The following is a 19,103-nucleotide window of genomic DNA, read 5'->3' as shown; positions in this document are numbered from 1 at the left end:
CATTGGGGCAAACCAGTTCCCACAGGACTGCGCTGCCCTGCTGGGTTTGCAGGGAGCGTGGGTGTTCAGCGTGCAGACGACAGGCGCTATAGGCCAGCTGAGCCGGTCCCTGCATGCGTAGTGATGTTCTGGCAAAGCAGCCAAGCAGGCAGCTAAAGAAGGCCTTATCTATCCTGGCCATCTCCTGCTGGCTGGCTGGCTGGCTGGCTGGCTGCAGCTGCACAGGAGCCGGCAGTGTGGCCTAGTGGCTAGAGCACAGCACTGGCCTAGGACTCCAGAGACCTGGGTTCTGGTCTGTTCCCAGCTCTGCCACTGGCCTGCTGGGTGAGTGACTCCCCTCTCAGTGCCTCAGTTTGCCCATCTGTAAAATGGGATCATGATACTGATCTTCCCTTGTAAAGCACCTTGAGCTCTCCTGAGGCAAAGCGCTAGATAGCAGCTGGGTCTCGATGATGCGACGGTAAAGCCTGAGCTCTGCCTACACTAGGGCCTTCATGGTCACTGTGATTCTGTGGATCGCCTGGAGCGAGCAAGGCTGGGTGTGGCGACGAAAAAGGAAGGAGACAGAGCGCCAGGTCGTGGTAGCCGAAAAAGCCTCCCAGGGACTTTTCTCTGGGGTTTTTATTATCTTACTTTTCTATTTACAACACTTATAAGTGGTTGAATTTCTGCGCATAGGAGGAGCATACAATACTCATCAACATGACTTAACAAGGTCATATCTTGTGCACGTGAAAGCGAGCAGCGAGGGTGATGATTAGGTCAGCCAATAAATATTTTTTAATCACAGGCATGGGGGGGTAGGCCGCTCCGGCCTTGCAGCCACGGGCACAGTGTGCCGCAGCCGTGAACTAGCAATTCGGGAGCTGTGTGTCTCTACATCCCCTCCTTTTTTGTTTTAAAAGCGGTGTTTAGACGGGGCACCCTCGCAGGGTCGCATACACAGTGCTACCAGGCTAGGTATACATTGAACAAAGCAGCACAGTGAAATGCCAAGGACCAAAGTTAGGACCCCATATGTTAAACTGCAGCTGCTGCTTTATTTGGGGCTCGCCTTGACAACCAGGAGCTAGCAAAAAACCTCTTAGTATGCACAAAATAAGGAGCGAGTTAGCATTAAGGTAAGCTAGCAATGTCACAAGATAATTTTCTGCGGTAGGTTCCAGCTGCTGCTGCACTCGCAACTGCTCGTCCTGCAATGAGAGGGCCTTAACTTGTCCCCAGGTCATGCGCTGCGGGGGCTGAGGTGGACGGAAAAGAACTGTTGCAGAGTGAGAAAAAGGGCCAACAGGTTGTCATCACAGGAGGGCGACACATAGGAGCCTGGAAGAGACTTAAGAACATTAGCAACATAACCCATAGGCTGTATAATTTTGTTAATGGCACGAAGATCCTGCAGGAGGCGCCATTTACCAGATCTCTTTTTAATAACAAATACGGGTGTATTAAATGGGCTAGTGGATTCCTCCAAATGCCCTGCCTGTAGCTGGTCATTGACCAAGTGCTGGAGGGCCTCCAGCTTTTCTAAAGGAAGCGGCCACTGCGCAACCCAGACGGGCTCGTCAGTGAGCCAACGGAGGGGGAGGGCCGTACGCCTAATCATCAATATGGATGGTGGCAGCAAACTGCGTTAATAAATCACGGCCCCACAGGTTGAAGTGGACGGGGAGAATGATGGGCCGGATACGGGCGCGGCGGGTGCCCTGGGGCGCCCTAACCTCCAACCATCGGGCACTCCGTTGCGAGTCCTGCGCCCCGCCCACACCCCAGACAGCCGGAGCCTGCTCCGTGGGCCAATGGGCGGGCCACTGCGCGGCAGCGATGACGGTGACGTCTGCCCCAGAGTCGATGACACCCTCGAACGGCTGATCGTCGAGGCAATAAACGCGTTTAGGTTGGGGTGATCCAATGTCTTTAACGACCGCTGCTACTTGCGGGTGAATAGTGCGCTGGCTGGTGGACCCGAAACCGCCGGTTCGGGGGACGTTTCTTCCCCCTGCCGGAAGGGAGTAGGGCACAAGTATAAGTTGTGCCCAAGCATCTCCCTGAAACAGTTGTTTTGGCAGATGACTCCACAGCTGAACGTGGATAATTCCACCATAGTCCGAGTCCACCACCCCAGGCACCGCAAACAAGCCCTGCTTACTGGTGGACGAGCGGGGCAGAACAAGGCCCACCGTGCCCACCGGCAACGGGCCCTGAATTTGAGACGGCATAAGGAGGACCTCCCCAGGGAGAGTTATATCCATATTTTTCTGATTGACAAGGTCAATCCCCGCACTGCCCCTTGTGGCGGCAGGAACATCGTGCACGGAGAGGGGCGCGGCCTTTGGCCTCGGGCTGGTCGCAGGCCCGACTACGAGTTTCCCGAGGGGTTGTCCTGGCTGGTTGTTAGGGCCCGGTTGTCACCCCCGGCTGAGCGACACTGCGCCGCCCAATGGTAGCCCTTTTTGCATTTGGGACACAACGTGCGGGGCCTCTGGCCTGCTTGGGGTTTGTTTCGGTATGCCCCCCCCCCCGGGGGCCCGGCACTCCTGCCGAAAATGCCCGGGCTTTTGGCAATTAAAGCAGTTCCCCTGAGGCTTCTGCCCCTTGTGCAGGGCAGCAGCCAATAAGGCCATCTGATGGGTCTGAGTGCCTACGTCAGCACACACCTGTAGCAACTGTGCCAGGGTGTACTCCGGGCGCCCGACCACTGCCTGCATTGCACGGCGGCAATCTGCATTGGCGTTTTCATAAGCCAGCTTTCTCATAAGCTCAGTTTGGGCCTCTGGGTTGTCGATCTGCCTTTGGACTGCCTCTTGGAGGCGGTCAATAAACTGATGGAACGGTTCGGCGGCACCCTGCCGAGTAACCGCGAAAGACTTAGAGGACTCGCCCGTAGCGGGGACCCTACGAAACGCCCGACGGACGCACTGACCGATAATGGAATAAGCGGCCTGTGGCGTTCCCACCGCCTGCTGGGGGATGGTCGAAAACTGTCCCGTGCCATATAACTGCTCAGCGAGATAGGCCCCCCCACCCTGTGCGGCCGCCGCAAGCGCCTCTCGCTGGTACTCGCTATCCCACACAACGTATTGCGCGGGAGACAGCACCATGCGGCACACATCTTTCCAGTCTTGGGGGGTTAACCAATAGCCATTCGACACACCTTCCAAGATCCCCAGGGTGAAAGTAGACCGCACCCCGGTCTCGCGAACCGCCTTGCGGAGCTCGCACAGAACTGAATAGGGGAGTGCCTGCCAGTCCACGATCTGCCTTCCGTTACCGTCATCCCGCCAAGAGACGGGAAACGCCTCAAACCCACAGCTGGATTCCTCGTCGGTCAAGAGACCGGCCTCACGCGCTCGCCGCACCGCCGCAGCGACAACGCCCCCCCGACCGACAGGTGGGCGGGGGGGCGCCGCCGCGGGCGGCAGCGCAGGGAGGGTCAGCTGCGGGTAAGATGGGGGCGGTCCATCACCTGGGGGCAAAAGGGAGACCGGCTTGGGATCATCGGGGCCGACCCCCTCCAGCGCCTCCTTACAACGCTGCCGGAGCAGCAGGTGCTGAACCGGGGCACGGGGTTCACTATAGAGAGTGGTCCCAATCCGTATCCAATCAAGAAGCTGCAACGACCCACAGTCCGGATACCAGGGGCACTGGCGATCTATTTCCCTTAGAAGGTCCTCGATATGAGCGACCGAGACAACGACACATGATCGTTGCCGTATAATCTTTTGTAACTCCCTTGCGTGCTCCTTCTGGGCACTGGAAAGTCCCCCCCCCATACTCACGAATCAGGGGCGGCAAACGGCCGCAGAGGTGCACTCGGCATATCCAGCCGGTGAGCAGGGGGAATCACGTCGGGGTCACCAGATGTGGCGACGAAAAAGGAAGGAGACAGAGCGCCAGGTCGTGGTAGCCGAAAAAGCCTCCCAGGGACTTTTCTCTGGGGTTTTTATTATCTTACTTTTCTATTTACAACACTTATAAGTGGTTGAATTTCTGCGCATAGGAGGAGCATACAATACTCATCAACATGACTTAACAAGGTCATATCTTGTGCACGTGAAAGCGAGCAGCGAGGGTGATGATTAGGTCAGCCAATAAATATTTTTTAATCACAGGCGTGGGGGTGTAGGCCGCTCCGGCCTTGCAGCCACGGGCGCAGTGTGCCGCAGCCGTGAACTAGCAATTCGGGAGCTGTGTGTCTCTACAGCTGGGCACAGCCTGCCAGGGGAATACGAACGGGTGACTCTGAAATAGACCAGAGGGGTTTGTCTGGAGGAAACTCCTGCCTCATGCTGGGACTGGAGGCTCCAGAAGCCCAGACATCTAAGTTTCTGAAACTATTTAACAGGCAAAAATATCCTGACCAGAAAACAGACAGGACACAATAAACTCAGCAGGCAGCCCCCAGCTCCAGCACTGCCAGTGTCATTAACCCTTGCAGTGCTGGAGTCTCTGCTGTCACCCCAGCAGCCTCTGGGCTTTGTCAAAGCTTCTCTATAGCCGAGAAGCTAGCATCTGCCAGCCCGGCCTTCAGACTGGACGGCTTCTGGTGCTGAATCTACAGAGCTGCAGCAAGGCCAAGGAGAAGGGTTTTCAGATGTAGCTCCTCTTAGCCTAGGTGGGATGGTTCAGTCCACATAAAGGGTCCACCAGCCACCCCGTGGCAGCCACGGCGTTGGCCAAGTTTGCACAAACTCTCTACATGCCAGTGCAGTGGGGCCAGATCCTCAGACATAGCTTCATTGAAGTCACTGGAGTTACCCAAACCCATAAACTCTAACAGGGCGTTCCCAAAGTGGGTGTCGCTGGGGGGAAAGGGATCGAGCAAAGGGAAATGTAGGCTGAATAACAGGAGGTTTCGACAACAGCGAGATCTCCTTTGGCGACTTACGCGGTGGGAGTCCCGGCACCCTGTGGCATTCACAAGCAGGACTGGCTGGCTCTGGGGAAGATGCTATAGGAGGGGGAGACGGGATCTCACAGGGTTCACTGCAGCACTTGTGTCTGATCCTATAGCTCACGCCCGAGGCTGGGCAGTCACACAACACTGCTGGCGGAGGGGCACTGCCGCCATACTGAACGAGAAGCAGGGTTAACCACCACTCAGAATAGCCTCGCCCCGACAAAGGGATTTCAAAGGAGGTGCCAATGAGCAGGAAGTCCTCCCGCGTCCTGCTTCCGTACCAGCTCACAGGCACTCAGGGAAGAGCCAAAGCCCTGCCAAGGCTAGAGATCCTTGTGTTACCGAAATATCGGGTCCACCTAGCTGAGAGCCAATAACAGCCAGACAGGGATAAAGAAGAGTTGCTTTATTCTGCAGAAGAAAGGAGAGCTTTGCACCTTAGTACAAAAACTCTGTCTTACACACATTTTACAGATCCTTTATACACATTCAGACCAAGGTCCTTGCAGTGTTAACACTTGATTGGTGGTGGTCAGACCCGTGCTTTTGCTATCTGGTCAGTGAAAACTAGTTTGGGACCAGCTCCAACTACCTTAAGGCCTTGGAGGGAAAACAGTTGAAAAGTTCAGCCTACTGTGTCCTTAAGGTGTCTGCTTCCCCCTAATGGCCGCTGGCTGACATAATGACTGCTCGGATTAAGGGGGGTCACTAGTAACTTTCACAGTCCCCCCTTCAGGCATGACAAATTCAAAAATTGTCAGGCCCGTTACGCAATTTGCGATCAAGCTGGAGGGACAGATACTGGGTTTTCTTATGGACAGCAGAATTTTTGATCATAGCATTACACAGGGATTTGGCACATTGTATCATTATCCAAATAACACATTGAAAGAAAAGAAAGAAAAGAATCCATTTAACAATTGTTTGAAAGAGCCCCGTAAACCATGACCCAAGGTCTGGACGCGGGTCCTCAAAACTACAGGTGTTATCAAGAGATACAGCATGGAAAACAACAGCAGCATTCTTAATGGCTTGTAAATCCTGCTCAATTAAGCCAGAATGATTAACATGGAAACAACATTTTTCCCCGATGCGAGCACAAGCCCCCCCTAATTCAGCATTCATAGCATCTAACACACGTCTATTTTGCAAAGCTATTTCTGCCACCTCATCAATCTCCTGTTTCAACTTTTGGAAAGCGTCTATTGATGCATTGGCTATTTTTTCTAGTTCTGCAGAAATATTTACTACTGCTTTTTCTAGCTCGGCTACCCCCAACCCAGGAATGAGCGCACGAACAAAGGAGTGAAACCCCATTTGCCTGACTACTAGGGGATTGTTGGCATGTTTCGCTCGAGTCCTTATAAAGGGGGGGGGGGGTGAAAAACTTATGGGCATAGCTGCCAGGTTGAGGATCTGGCTGGCATCCAATGTGTCGTTCACTTGGACATCTGGTAACACCCGGGCCACACCGCACCGACCTTGCCAACCTAAAGGGAGAGCTTTGTAGACATTGTGGCCACAGATAAAATACAAGCTAGGGGTCTCTAAATAGAGGGTAAGGGTATTACCTGCAACTCGATGGCGCCAGGTCACCCATCTATCCCAGCGCCCGGAGTTACTCGCTAGCCGGTCCTGGCACCTCCAATGGGAAACATTTAAGTCTCCTAGGGCATGGGTATTGTTTAAAATGGCCCCACAATACGTAACCCCAAATATGTTAGCTGTAAAACTTGCAGGTGATCCCATGGACATCCAGACATCCTTTCAAGGGATGTTTGGGGCAACAGAATGCCAGAGTAAATATCCATATAATACATATGTGTCTTATTTATGGGGCCTAACGGGAGGAATAAGGGAAACCACTGCCCTTGATAACAAATGCCTGTTGGTCTCACAGTAATGGCCATGTGCAGGAGACAATGGGGTTTTTGGGCATTCTCAGGGGTATTTAAAGGATAAAAGGTTCCATTTCTGACTTCAAACTGAAGGGTTTGATCACAGGCCTCCAGGGGAAGGTAGCCCACTTCCTTCAGCATTTTCCAAACAAAGGGGCATGTTATACCCGATCCCAAGAAATTCAAAAAGAGGGACCCCCTTAACTGCCCAGTAATAATGCCAAACTTCAGACCTTCTCCCATATTTGTCATATTGATATTCCCCAATCCATGCCCATTCAATTTTCCGTTCTACCTGTAAGGAGAGTACTTCAGAAAGATTTGCAGGTACAGCCCACAATCCTATTCCTTCCTCAGAGCGGGTTTTGTGACACAGCCAACAATCAGATAAGTGTCCCAACGTGGCTATTTGCTGAAGAGATTTAGTGGCTGGGTGTGGGTTAGGATCTGGCTGGAAGGGGCAAACCCAAAAGCAATAGCCACTGCAAAACCGTCTAAGAACCCATACTTATAAAGTCTTAGGATTTTGTTCGCAGGAACAGAAGCTTTAGTCCCTCAAGAGGTTCAGCTTTCCAGGTATCGTCTGCTTCTGGCTCTTCCAGGTCGCGGTGGGAAGAGCTGGCGGTGCTCCCTCGAGGTCCGAAGTCATCTGCTTCTGGCCCCGTCCTAGGGGGTAGCTTGACTCGGGTATGGTGTATCCAAGTGTCTTGCTCTTTCACTCGAATAGCAGTGTGAGAGGTAAGAAGGACTTGGAAAGGGCCCGCCCACCGGGGTTGGAGAGGCTCGTGTTTCCACTCTTTCACATAGACCCAGTCTCCTGAAGCGATCCGGTGGGCAGGAACATCAGCGGGTAGGGACTGAAATTGAGTCCCAGCTGTCCTTATCTAGAGGAATACTAAAAAAAGCATTACACAAGTCTATTATTGAATAACAAGCAGTACCTGCTGGAATGGCAGTCAGGATTGTGTGAGGGTTTGGTACCACATTGTGTCTAGCTTGAACAACCTTATTTACTGCACGTAAGTCCTGGACAAATCGGTATACCGGTTTTCCCTCTGAGTCCATGTCAGGTTTTTTTGACTGGCAGAATGGGAGTATTGAAAAGAGACTTGGTGTGAACCAGCACTCCCAACCGCAGGAATGTGGTGATAAGACTCCAGAGGCCAAGCAGAGCTTCTTGCGGGATGGGATACTGACGAATCCGAGGAATTTCAATGCCTGGCTTCAGGGTTATACGCACTGGCTCTGTCTGGAGAGTCCCCAAGTCTGCCCTTGAAGTGCCCTACAGGGAGATGTTTACCTCCTGTCTGAGTCGCTCGGGTCATTCTTTGCTAGGAATTTTTGTTTCTTCTGTGACTTGGCTTTTATAGTCATAAACGACATTTGTTCCCATTAGCAACAGCGTTGTTGGTCATTCAACTTTAACAAAACAAAATATATTTTATAATTACTTTAGCTGGCTTATTCCTTGTTTCTTAATTAATTTAACTGATTTTGTTAGTGTAGTGAGCTCATTACATAATGGTTAGTATGTCTGGAACAGCCTATAGTCAAATAAGCATCATCCTCTACTTACAAATAAAAGGCCTTCTGTGTTGTGCCTAGATACCATGGTGACTTGTACATATTTAGGTAGGTAGACTTGAGCTGTATTGTGACCACATGTGCATTTAAACTGTAGGCCCTTAAGGCAAGGGGTTCCATTATTTTGTGGATCATCCAACTTATTGTAAAGCATTCCGCACACCATAAAGAACTGTATGCACCTGTGGCACTATAAAGAATGCAGCCAGCCTAAAGAGTTGAATGGTGGGGAGAAAAAGATATACCAAGAATGAATGACTGAGAGTTTAAAGCCAGACAAATTCAAATTGGAAGTAAAGCACAAATTTGGAATAGTAAAGATGGAAAAAACCACTGGAGCAAACTACCAAGGAGCATGGTGGATTCTCCATCTGTTATGTCTTGAAGTCAAGACTGGATGCCTTTCTGGAAGATATATACTTTAATGAAACATGTGTTATTGGACTGAATAGAGGGGCAACCAAGTGAAATTCGGAACCCTGTAAAAAGAACGAGGCGTACTTGTGGCACCTTAGAGACTAACAAATTTATTTGAGCGTAAGCTTTCGTGAGCTAAAACCCACTTCATTGGATGCATGTAGTGGAAAATACAGTAGGAAGATATATATACACAGAGGACATGAAAAAATGAATGTTGCCATACTAACTATAACGAGAGTAATCGATTAAGGTGGGCTATTATCAGCAGGAGGAAAAAAAACTTTTGTAGTGATAATCAGGATGGCCCATTTCCAACAGTTGACAAGAAGGTGTGAGTAACAGTAGGGGGAAAAAATTAGCAAGAGGAAATAGTTTTTACTTTGTGTAATGACCCATCCACTCCCAATCTTTATTCAAGCCTAATTTAATGGTGTCCAGTTTGCAAATTAATTCCAATTCTGCAGTTTCTCGTTGGAGTCTGTTTTTGAAGTTTTTTTGTTGGAGTATTGTGAGTTTGAGGTCTGTAATTGAGTGTGTTATACAGGAGATCAGACTAAATGATGGTCCCTTTTGGCCTTCAAATGAGACAGTGGGTATTCATTCATCCGGTACTTGGATATCAGCATGATGGGCGCAGTAGAGTGATAAATTTCAGTGGTAAAGGATATGATGATTTGATGCATTTTAGGAGATCTGGATTTGTCTTTGTCTCCTGTTCTAGGTAATCTCATACTACTGCTCGTCACAGTAGCATCTAAGCGCTGCTTACACAGGCTACACAAATGATTGAGTTTGGTAGCTTTCTTGTCGTCTCCATTTGTGTTTATTCCAAAACCACTATACAGGCTGGCATGATTGTTAATGCAGGACTATTGGATTGATATGGGGAAGCCGTGAAGAATTGCACTATGTCTCTCTGCTCTAACAGCTCACTGTCATGAGCTTGAAAAACATAGTCTCTACCCCTCTATTGCTACTTAATCTAGTCCCTCCGTTTATCTCCTCTTGTTTCTGAGTGTGCCTCCTTTTACCCTCAGATAGATAGCGCATAAGAGCCTGATCATGCTCCCATTGCAGTTAGTTGGAATTCTGCCACTGGACGCAGGAACAGGCCCAAAGTGATACACTGCAATCAAACTTTTGACAAAATTATTCTGGTAGCTGATGGCAATGGAAGGAGTCTTTCTTAAGTGGGCAGAAGAAGCAGTGTGTTAGTGGACTGAGCACAGGGCCGGAAGTCAGGTCTCCTAAATTCTAAGGAATTGGCTGTGCCACTGATTTGGGAGTGTGGCTTTGGGCAAGTTATTTAAAACCTGTTTATCCAGTCCAAAAAAAAAAGGCGGGGGATTGTATGGAGTTCCCTGGTGTCTTTTTTTCCTTTCTCTTGACAAACCCCAAATTTAAATCCCATTGAAATCCAAATGCTTTTGTGTCATCCTGGCCTGAGAGTACAGCCTTCATTGAAAACGAAGGTGGTGCAGTAGCACTGTTAATTACTCAGCACTGACAGTCAAGACAACTAACCCACTTCTCAATGCAATTATTGCCTAATCAAGGGCCTGTTGTAGATTTTAATTGAATTGCTATGCACCTAGATACTGTAGTGATCTAAGATATTGAACACACCTAAGCAATAGACTTTACTCTTCAATGTATCTAAATTGCACTTTAAACAAATTACTGTAGTTAATCTTGAATACCGTTGCTTTTCTCTCAATTTTACCAAGATTTTGAAATGAAGCCCATTAAGAGCTTTGTAAAATCAGGGTTCCACTTCTACTCAGCAGGTGTGTTGAGGCTTAATGTATGTTCAGTGTTTTGAAAACTTAAAGCACTATGCAAAAAGCTGAGTAAGATAGTAGGCTACCTTTAGGCTAGTTGTACTTCATTGTAAATTACTAGTAAATATATGTGGTTTCCAGGCTGAGGTCAACCCAGCTGGTTTACTCTAGGATGAAAATGACATGTGTTGTTTGTATATGGAATACAGCAATATCTGTATGTATACTTAATTGTGAATTCATTCATTGATATCCCAGATATGTACTGAGAGAGACTTCACACCTTACTTGAAGGGGCTGTTTGTTGAATCTTTCACAAAGGCATCCTTTCTACCAAGTGTTTATAAGTCATTGGAGTCAAATAGGTGTTAAGCAAAAACTAATGCTTTAAATATTTTGTCTAAAAAACCCATCCTCTTTCAGTGGATAGAACATTGGACTGGGGCTCAGTTCTATTGCTGACTGCCATTGGCTTGCCTGGTGACCTTAGACAAGTCACATCACTTCTCTGTGCCTTAATTTCCCCCTCAGTAAAATTAGGATAGCTGCCTCCTTTGGTAAAGTGTGTTGAGAACCATGAACGAAAGGTACTAAGAGCTAGGTGAGGTACTAATTTCTAATGAACTCTTTTTTTTAAAAAGAAGAACTTCTTTTTGATGTTGTTGATGTTGACAGTCTTTCAAGCCAACTTTTATACATCGTAGTTTTAAAACTCTTATCTTTCCCTTCCCCCTCTCCTGTGTGTGGTTTGTGTGTTTTATCCATTTTTTTTTCCAGTTTCAGCACTGGATACAACTGATTTTTTTGTGTTTTTGTTTGTTTTAATGCTGTGTTTTGTTTGGAGCAGCAATATTTTCCATTAGTCCTGTGGAACAATTAATGGAAACTTGTGTGTTTGAATTGCACAGCCCAACTCTTCCTCTGGCAGCATTCAGTCATTAAATTGCTAATGTGAAAATTAAAGTCCAAGGGGAAAAAATGAAGTTGGGGGTGAGGAGGCAGGATGACTCTGGAGCACTCATTTTACTGCCCGTGCTGTTGAAAACAATCATTTTCTGAACTTTTCTGTTTGAAGGGGGAAAAAAAATCTGATTAATTTCCCCCCCCACCCTCCATTCTCAAGGGCCTCCTCCTCCAGTCTGTCACATCAACTGTGCTAGTCTTGCATAAATGTTAATTTGTGGATTGTCTGTTTGGGAGTAAAATGCATGGCTGCTTTTCCTTTGGTTTAAAATTCTAGTGCTTACATAAAGTGCTAGATTAGGGTTACCATATCTAACAAATAAAAAAAGAGGACCCTCCATGGGCCCTGGCCACGCCCATTTCCCATCCCCACCCCCGCCCCAACCCCGCCCCTTCCCCGCCCTAACTCCGCCCCCTCCTCCCTCCCACTGCCAGCCACGCGGAAAGGGCTGCCCGAGCGGTACCGGCTTCATGGATTGCCGGGCAGCCCCCAGACCCTGCGCCCCTGGCCAGCGCTTTCCCAGCGCAGCTGGAGCCCGGGAGGGGAAGCGCCCAGCCGGGGGCGCAGGGTCTGGAGGCTGCCCGGCAAACTGTGAAGCCGATAGCGCTTGGGCTTCGGGCAGCCCCCTTGCCTCCGGACCCTGCGCCCCCAGCCGGGCACTTCCCCTCCCGGGCTCCGGCGGCGCAGGGTCCGGAGGCATGGGGGCTGCCCGAAGCCGGTAGAGCTCGGGCAGCCCAGCTCTTAAACAGAGCCGAAGACTCAGGGGAGGAGCAGAGCTGCCGCGGCCGGAGGCTCTGCTCCTCCCCTGACTCTTCGGTTCTATTTAAGAGCCGGGCTGCCCGAGCGCTACCGGCTTTGGGCAGCCCCCTTGCCTCCGGACCCTGCGCCCCCGGCCGGGCACTTCCCCTCCCGGGCTCCGGCAGCGCAGGGTCCGGAGGTATGGGGGCTGTCCAAAGCCCGTAGCGCTCGGGCAGCCCAGCTCTTAAACAGAGCCGAAGACTCAGGGGAGGAGCAGAGCCGCCACGGCTGGAGGCTCTGCTCCTCCCCTGACTCTTCGGCTCTGTTTAAGAGCCGAGCTGCCCCAGCGCTACCGGCTTTGGGCAGCCCCCATGCCTCCGGACCCTGTGCCGCCGGAGCCCGGGAGGGGAAGTGCCCGGCCGGTGGCTGGGGTCTGGAGGCAAGGGGGCTGCCTGAAGCCCATAGCGCTCGGGCAGCTCGGCTCTTAAACAGAGCCAAAGAGTCAGGGGAGGAGCAGAGCCACCATTTTCCCGAACATGTTCGGCTTTTTGGCAATTCCCCCCCGGACGGGGGTTTGAATGCCGAAAAGCCGGACATGTCTGGGAAAAAGAGGACGTATGGTAACCCTATGCTAGATGAACATTGGAAACTCATGTTGCTATAATTTTCACAAATATTAAACCTGCAATTTTACAGTTTATATATAAACCATCAAAGGCTACAGAGACATATATAAGAATACCCTGCAGCTGCTCAAAATTCAAGCTATAATATACCTGTAATAGGTTTTCTTTAAAAGAGACAAAGATCTTATATACACAGACTGTTTTTATCTGTTTTAAATTTTATATTGTGGTTATAGTACTGTATTTTTAATTGACTAAATATGAAAAATAATCAATTTCTGACAGCACTCTTTAAATAACAGTGTGAGGTTTTTATTATTTTAATTATTTTAGAACTTGTTTTAATGGGGGATTTTTGTTGCCTTCTAGGGGTTAATATACATTTTATAAAGGATTTTTTTAAATGAGAGAAACTGAACTCACTATAGGTTTGAGCATTGGCCTGCTAAACCCAGGGTTGTGAGTTCAATCCTTGAGGGGGCCACTTAGGGATCTGAGGCAAAATCAGTACTTGGTCCTGCTAGTGAAGGCAGGGGGCTGGACTCGATGACCTTTCAGGGTCCCTTCCAGTTCTAGGAGATATAATAAATAATAATATATGGCGATATCCTAACTAATTTTTCAGCTATTCCTAGTAATCTTATTAGGTTTAACCTTTCAAATAGCAATGTGATTTAAGTAAACTGTGTCCTTTTGAATTGTTTTTATTATATTCTATAGGTCTCTGAATGCAGATACAGAGGAAGACCGTAAACAACTTCATAAGAGTATTTATATTGCAATTAGTTGCTGTTTGTCTGGAGACACAAACACCCTAAATTAATCATTAAAGCATCACAAATGTAAAGTCCAATTTGTGATAAATAAAAAATAAGCTTCATTTTTCATAACGCATATCCTTCCCCAAAACTCTTTTTACTATGGGCTAGTCTTCACTTACCGGCTGGTCCGGAGGCACGCAATCGATGTTCTGTGATCGATTTATCGCGTCTGGTTAAGACGCGATAAATCGATCCCGGATCGATCCCGGAAGTGCCCACAATCGGCGCCGGTACTCCAGCTCTCCGAGAGGAGTACGCAGCGTCGACGGGGGGAGACTTCCGGCCGCGTCTGGACCCCGGTAAGTCCGGACTAAGGTACTTCGAATTCAGCTACGTTATTAACGTAGCTGAATTTGTGTACCTTAGTCCGAAGTCCGGACTAAGTGGGGACCAGCCCTAAGGATCTTACAGCCCTTTTCAAAATTTTAAGCCTGACAAACACAGGGTTAATGTAATCACTTTTGCAAGACTTTTATAGCTTGTCATGTCAATGAAGAATTTAGAATTTGAGGTCACAGCAAGTCTAAGACACAGGTGGGAACAGAATCCAGGAATTCCTAACTTCTAATTGTCTACTCAACCATTTGACCACTGCCTCAAGCACTGTATTGCAAGTAATCTAAATTAGAAGTTAAACAGTTTTGCTTTACCTTAATCTCTATTCAACATCATGCTTTCATTGACGCTACCCTTACATATGGAATGCTTTCTATAAATCTGCCAGTGACAGGGCCGGAGAGGAGCCCTCAGCCGGCCGGCTGCTGGCTGAGAGGAGTGAGCAGTTGACAGGGGAAGGGACCATGGGTGAGGAGGAGCTGGTGGGTGGGGCCGAGAGGTGGAGAGAAGCCCTGGGCCAGCTGGCCGCGAGGAGTGAGCGGTGGAGAGGGAGGGGTCAGGGGCAGTAGCGTAGCTAAGGGGGGTGCAGAGGAAGCAGCCGCTTCCCCTCAGCACATTTTCCAAAAGCGGCGCCTTAGTTAGGGGTTACCATGGTGCCAGCGGGCGGGGCCCACGCTCTGCTCTGAAGCTTTGCAGTGGCTCTGAATTCCGTGCCAGGGGTGCGGCTGGCTCTGTAGCTGGGACAGTTCACAGTTGCCCTGCTTTGGAGAACAGCCCCGTTTGATGACTGGGGACCAAGAGAGCACAGGGACTCCAAGCTAAAACAGACCCGCTGCCAGACGCATCCCTGGGCACCAGCTTCCCAGTGCGCACAGCCCCCGCATAATGACAGAGCCAGGGCCAGGGCTCCCCCCGCCGCCATCTGTCCTCCTCCCCCAACTGCCCAGAGCAAGAGGAAACTGGCCAGATCCTTTCTGACTCAGGCACTTGGCTTTCATACTAATATGGTCCGAGTGCGGCTCCTTTGACGCGCGCTCCGGGGCCGGGATGGGGCCGGGGGGGAAAGCCCCGGGGCAGAGCGGGTCTGGGTCTCGCCGGACAGGGAGCCGCAGTCACAATGCGCTGCGTGGGCCTGGGGGAGCCCACGCATGGGCCTGGGGGAGCCCACGCGTGACCCTGCAGCAGGAGCACATAGAGGATCTGGCCGGCCTGGGGCAGAGCTGCCCCGAAGGCACGTACCTGCTGCTGGGCTGGGCTGGACTCTCCTTGGCGCTGCGCTCCCCGGCTGGGCTCCGCTGGGGGCTGGGTTTTGTTGTCCCCGGGAGAAGGCGTGTCCCGAGGCACACACACACACGCCCCCGCAGGCCCGGGAGGCCGGGCTCTTTGCACTCCACCCCGAGGGGCTGATGTCACGGCTCCGGAAGAAAGAGGCCCCGCTGCCCACCCAAGCTCCCGGCGAGGGGCAGGGGAGCGGCCCCTGGGGACCCGCCCGCGCAGGAGCCTGGCACAGGCTGGGAAAGGCACCCGCGAAGGGGCGCGGGCCAGGGTGCCACCTCCCCGGGGAAAGGGGGAGCAGCCTGGCCAGGGCTCCCTGGTGCCCGGCTCCCCTGCACTCCGGAGCACCCAGCCGGTTAGCAGGAACAGCAGCAGGTGCCTTGTCCGGGCCGGGGCTGCGCTAGCTCAGGTGGCAGGAGCTCTACAAAATGTGTTCAGTGATACCCCAGAAACCGGACCCGCAGCCCCCCGCTATTCCACGCGGGGCTCCCCTCCCAGCTCTGCTGATACCCTGCAATCCTGCCCTCGGCCCCCGCTATTCCAGCCTGGGGCTCCCCTCCCAGCTCTGCTGATACCCCTCAATCCTGCCCTCAGCCCCCTGCTATTCCAGGCAGGGCTCCCCTCCCAGCTCTGCGGATACCCCACGATCTGGACCCTCAGCGTCCTGCTCTTCCAGCCTGGGGTTCCCCTGGCAGCTCTGCTGAGACCCCTCAATCCTACTCCAGTGCAGGGCTCCCCCCCAGCTCTGCTGAGACCCCTCAAATCCAACCTGCAGCCCCCCTTGTTATTCCAGCTCTGCAAATGTTCCTCATCTTTAACCCATAGCACCTCCTGCTCTTAGTCTTGGGCCTCTGCATATCCGTCAGCATTCACAAAGAACCACTAGGAGCTCAACCGAGACCAGCAAACTCATTTCATTGGTAACCTACAACAGATTTGGGCTAGCAGTGTTGGGATACTCAGTAGGTGTGGGCAAGCTAGTTTGGATAAACGATTCACCTGGCCAACTATCCAGCTCAGAGTGAACCATTTTGTAGGTCCATAATATGTTCCCTTAACTGCCCTCCCAGATTAGCCCCGTGCCCCAACAGCCACTGTGCCTTACCCACAGTGACAAGGTGTGATAGAGCCCCCAGTTTAGTAGCCATCAGCTGAAGATTCATGGTTACATTAGATAGGGGGAAAGGCAGGAATATTAATAAATTAAGATCCACCAGTCAGGAGCTGTTTATTCTCATGGAGCAGAGAGGGAAGTGGAAGTAGAGAAGTAAGGGGATTTTCCCAAGTCACACAGCAAATCAGTGACCAAGCCAAGATTAGGACTCGGGACATGCTGATTCCAAGTATTGTGCTGACTCCTCTAGGTCATGGTGTCGTGTAATCGACCAAGCCCTTGCAGAGGACAATAAACTTTGGTCACTGCGGACCTGGGCCAGATTCTGATCGAGACACAGAGCTCCTCGCCTTATCAGCTCTCCAATCCCCTCTTGCATGCTGGATAAAAGAAAAGCCCCCTCACACTTCAAAGGAGCCCTCACTGGAGCTGGGCGAATGCCTGATGTTTTGGTTTGCTAGAGAGACAAGGTGGGGGAGGTAATATCTTCTATTGGACCAACTTCTGTGGAGAAGAAACATGAGCTTTCTTTGGTTTGTTGGCAGTTCCAAAACATTGGGGAAGAAGAAGAAAAAAATTGGTTCAACCCAAACCAAAACTTTTCAGAATTTTTGGCAAATTGGAAAAGTCAGAAAAAATTTGTTTCAGACCTTTAAAGCAAAGGAAATGAAGGGCTAGATTCACAACACAGAAGCGGCACGTTCTCTCCACCCCCAATGGTTCGGGCACTACTAGGGCCGGATTAAGACTTTTAGAGGCCCTAAGCAGTGAAAAGATTATGGTGTCCCGCAATATGCAATTCAAAATAAAAACAATACTATACCATAAATGACACAAAACTTACATGTATGCAGAAATTAAAATAGCTTCTTTCTAGATTTTCTGATTGCAAAATTCTGGATAAGTTCATCGAAGCTGATTCGACAAAACATGTCCACTTCCATACACAATAGAGAAAGTGAATCAAGTCTGTCCTGACACATTGCTGTTCTCTGAGGGTTTTTTATTCTTTTCAGCTGAGAAAAAGAGCATTCTGCGGAGCAGTTAGTAATCATCAATGTTAGAAAAATACGTAGTGCGATCTCTACATTTGGAAATACACATTGAATTCTGTCTTTCAATATTGTGTCATGAAGATCAATGTGACTGAATTTCATTTTTCCTGTTTCATTAAACTTTGCGCGCATATAACAGTGGAACTGCCGTACTTCTCCACAGAGATTCATATTCAAGTCAACTGGGTATGAGTCAACTAGCTTTTGGGAACCTTGTGAATATTGTTTGTCAGATAAGTCCATATCGTTTAGAAAAGAAAATCTACTTGATACTTCTTTGTACACTTCACCTCTCCTCTTCATATGAGCTTTAAGTGTATCAATTATAGCATAGTAAGTAGATACACGAAATTTGACTCCAGGATTCAATGCTGTTTCTGTTGCACTGCTATCATTTGCTTGTTTTTTCCTGATTCGCTTGTGGGACTGGGCTTCTTTGTAATTAGTATCAGGCAAGATATCTTTTGATATGTCTTCAAATCTTTCGAAATCATTCCTCAAAGTGTGTAAGTGGTCTGCTAATGATTGACAGAGGTCTGCACAAATCCAATTCTTTTTCTTGGAGAGCTTGACTTGTGTGGTAAAAGTGTTGTAAAATTTCATTCCACATGGTCAACATGAATACAAACTTTAGTTCTTGCATCTTGTTTGCAATGTTTTCTGCCTCTCAAATAGAGGATAAACATCTACTACTGCTTTCAGATACTCCCTTACCTCAAGTGGGAGAGGTCTGTGCAGTAGATTTGAAGGTGCCAGCCCTGCTGATGAACCACATACCTGTCCATATGATGGAATATAATTTGTCAATTTGCTTTTAAAACCAGCTAGGAAGTTACACATACAAAACTATGTTAAAAGAACATCAAAATGGTCAAGATGGCCTGCTTAGTTACACAGGCCTGATTCATTCCCAGAGCAGGCTCAGCCTGTGCATTGAATGAGGCCAGGTTCTGTGGGGGGAAAAAAGTATGTGATCATGTCATTAAAAATTGTATTGTAGCGTGTATGCACATACACAACAGGTTGCATAGGCAGCCTTAATTCTAGCATTGCCTAACTTCTGAGTGCTTGCTTTTGGAACCTTAATGTCCTTTTAATGTAGGTTTGTGTTTAAACCTACATCAGGTTAACTTGTGCTGGTAGGTTTACGGATGCAAGTTAAGTCAATATAACTAGTTTTAAATAAATATATTTTGTCCACACAGGCATTTGCACTGGATTAACTAAATCAGTTTTTCAAACTGATGCAACTTCTGTGTTTAGAGAAGGCCTTACAACAGAAGAGGGTGACCAGAAGAGAGTCCATGCATGCCCCTATAGAGAAAGTGAAGCAGGAATTGCCCTGTTCTGTGCATTCCCTCTGAAGCATCTGACATGGGCTGGAAACAGGCTACTGGGCTAGATGGACCATTGGTCTGACCCATTATGGCTGTTCTTAGGAAACAAGTCAGACTGCCTTGAAGTCGAGCTTCAAGAGATTGTTGGGCACAGTGGGTGTCGTTCAACAAGCGGAAATCCAGCCAGAGTGAAACCGTAGAGAGGAGGAGAAAGTACAAGAAGGAAGTTACAGGGTATAAGAAATGTTTTTGAGGAA

At 49.3% G+C, this 19,103-nt stretch overlaps 1 long non-coding RNA gene across 2 annotated transcripts; it reads right to left on the bottom strand.

The window, feature by feature from the left end:
• Positions 1–576: 576 nt before the first annotated feature.
• On the bottom strand, positions 577–8,524 carry LOC122173296 (uncharacterized). Of its 2 annotated transcripts, XR_006173776.2 has the most exons (3): positions 7,801–8,121; positions 3,777–7,690; positions 577–1,323 (listed from the first exon to the last, which is right to left on the bottom strand). It is a non-coding gene; the product is annotated as an uncharacterized LOC122173296 (long non-coding RNA). The 2 variants fall into 2 exon arrangements; XR_010594106.1 differs by having other exon boundaries at positions 3,777–8,524.
• Positions 8,525–19,103: the final 10,579 nt, after the last annotated feature.

This window comes from Chrysemys picta, chromosome 20, assembly GCF_011386835.1.
Source record: "Chrysemys picta bellii isolate R12L10 chromosome 20, ASM1138683v2, whole genome shotgun sequence".
NCBI lineage: Eukaryota > Metazoa > Chordata > Testudines > Emydidae > Chrysemys > Chrysemys picta.
The sequence above is the reverse complement of the archived record's forward strand: the minus strand, read 5'-3'. Positions and strand labels throughout refer to the sequence as shown.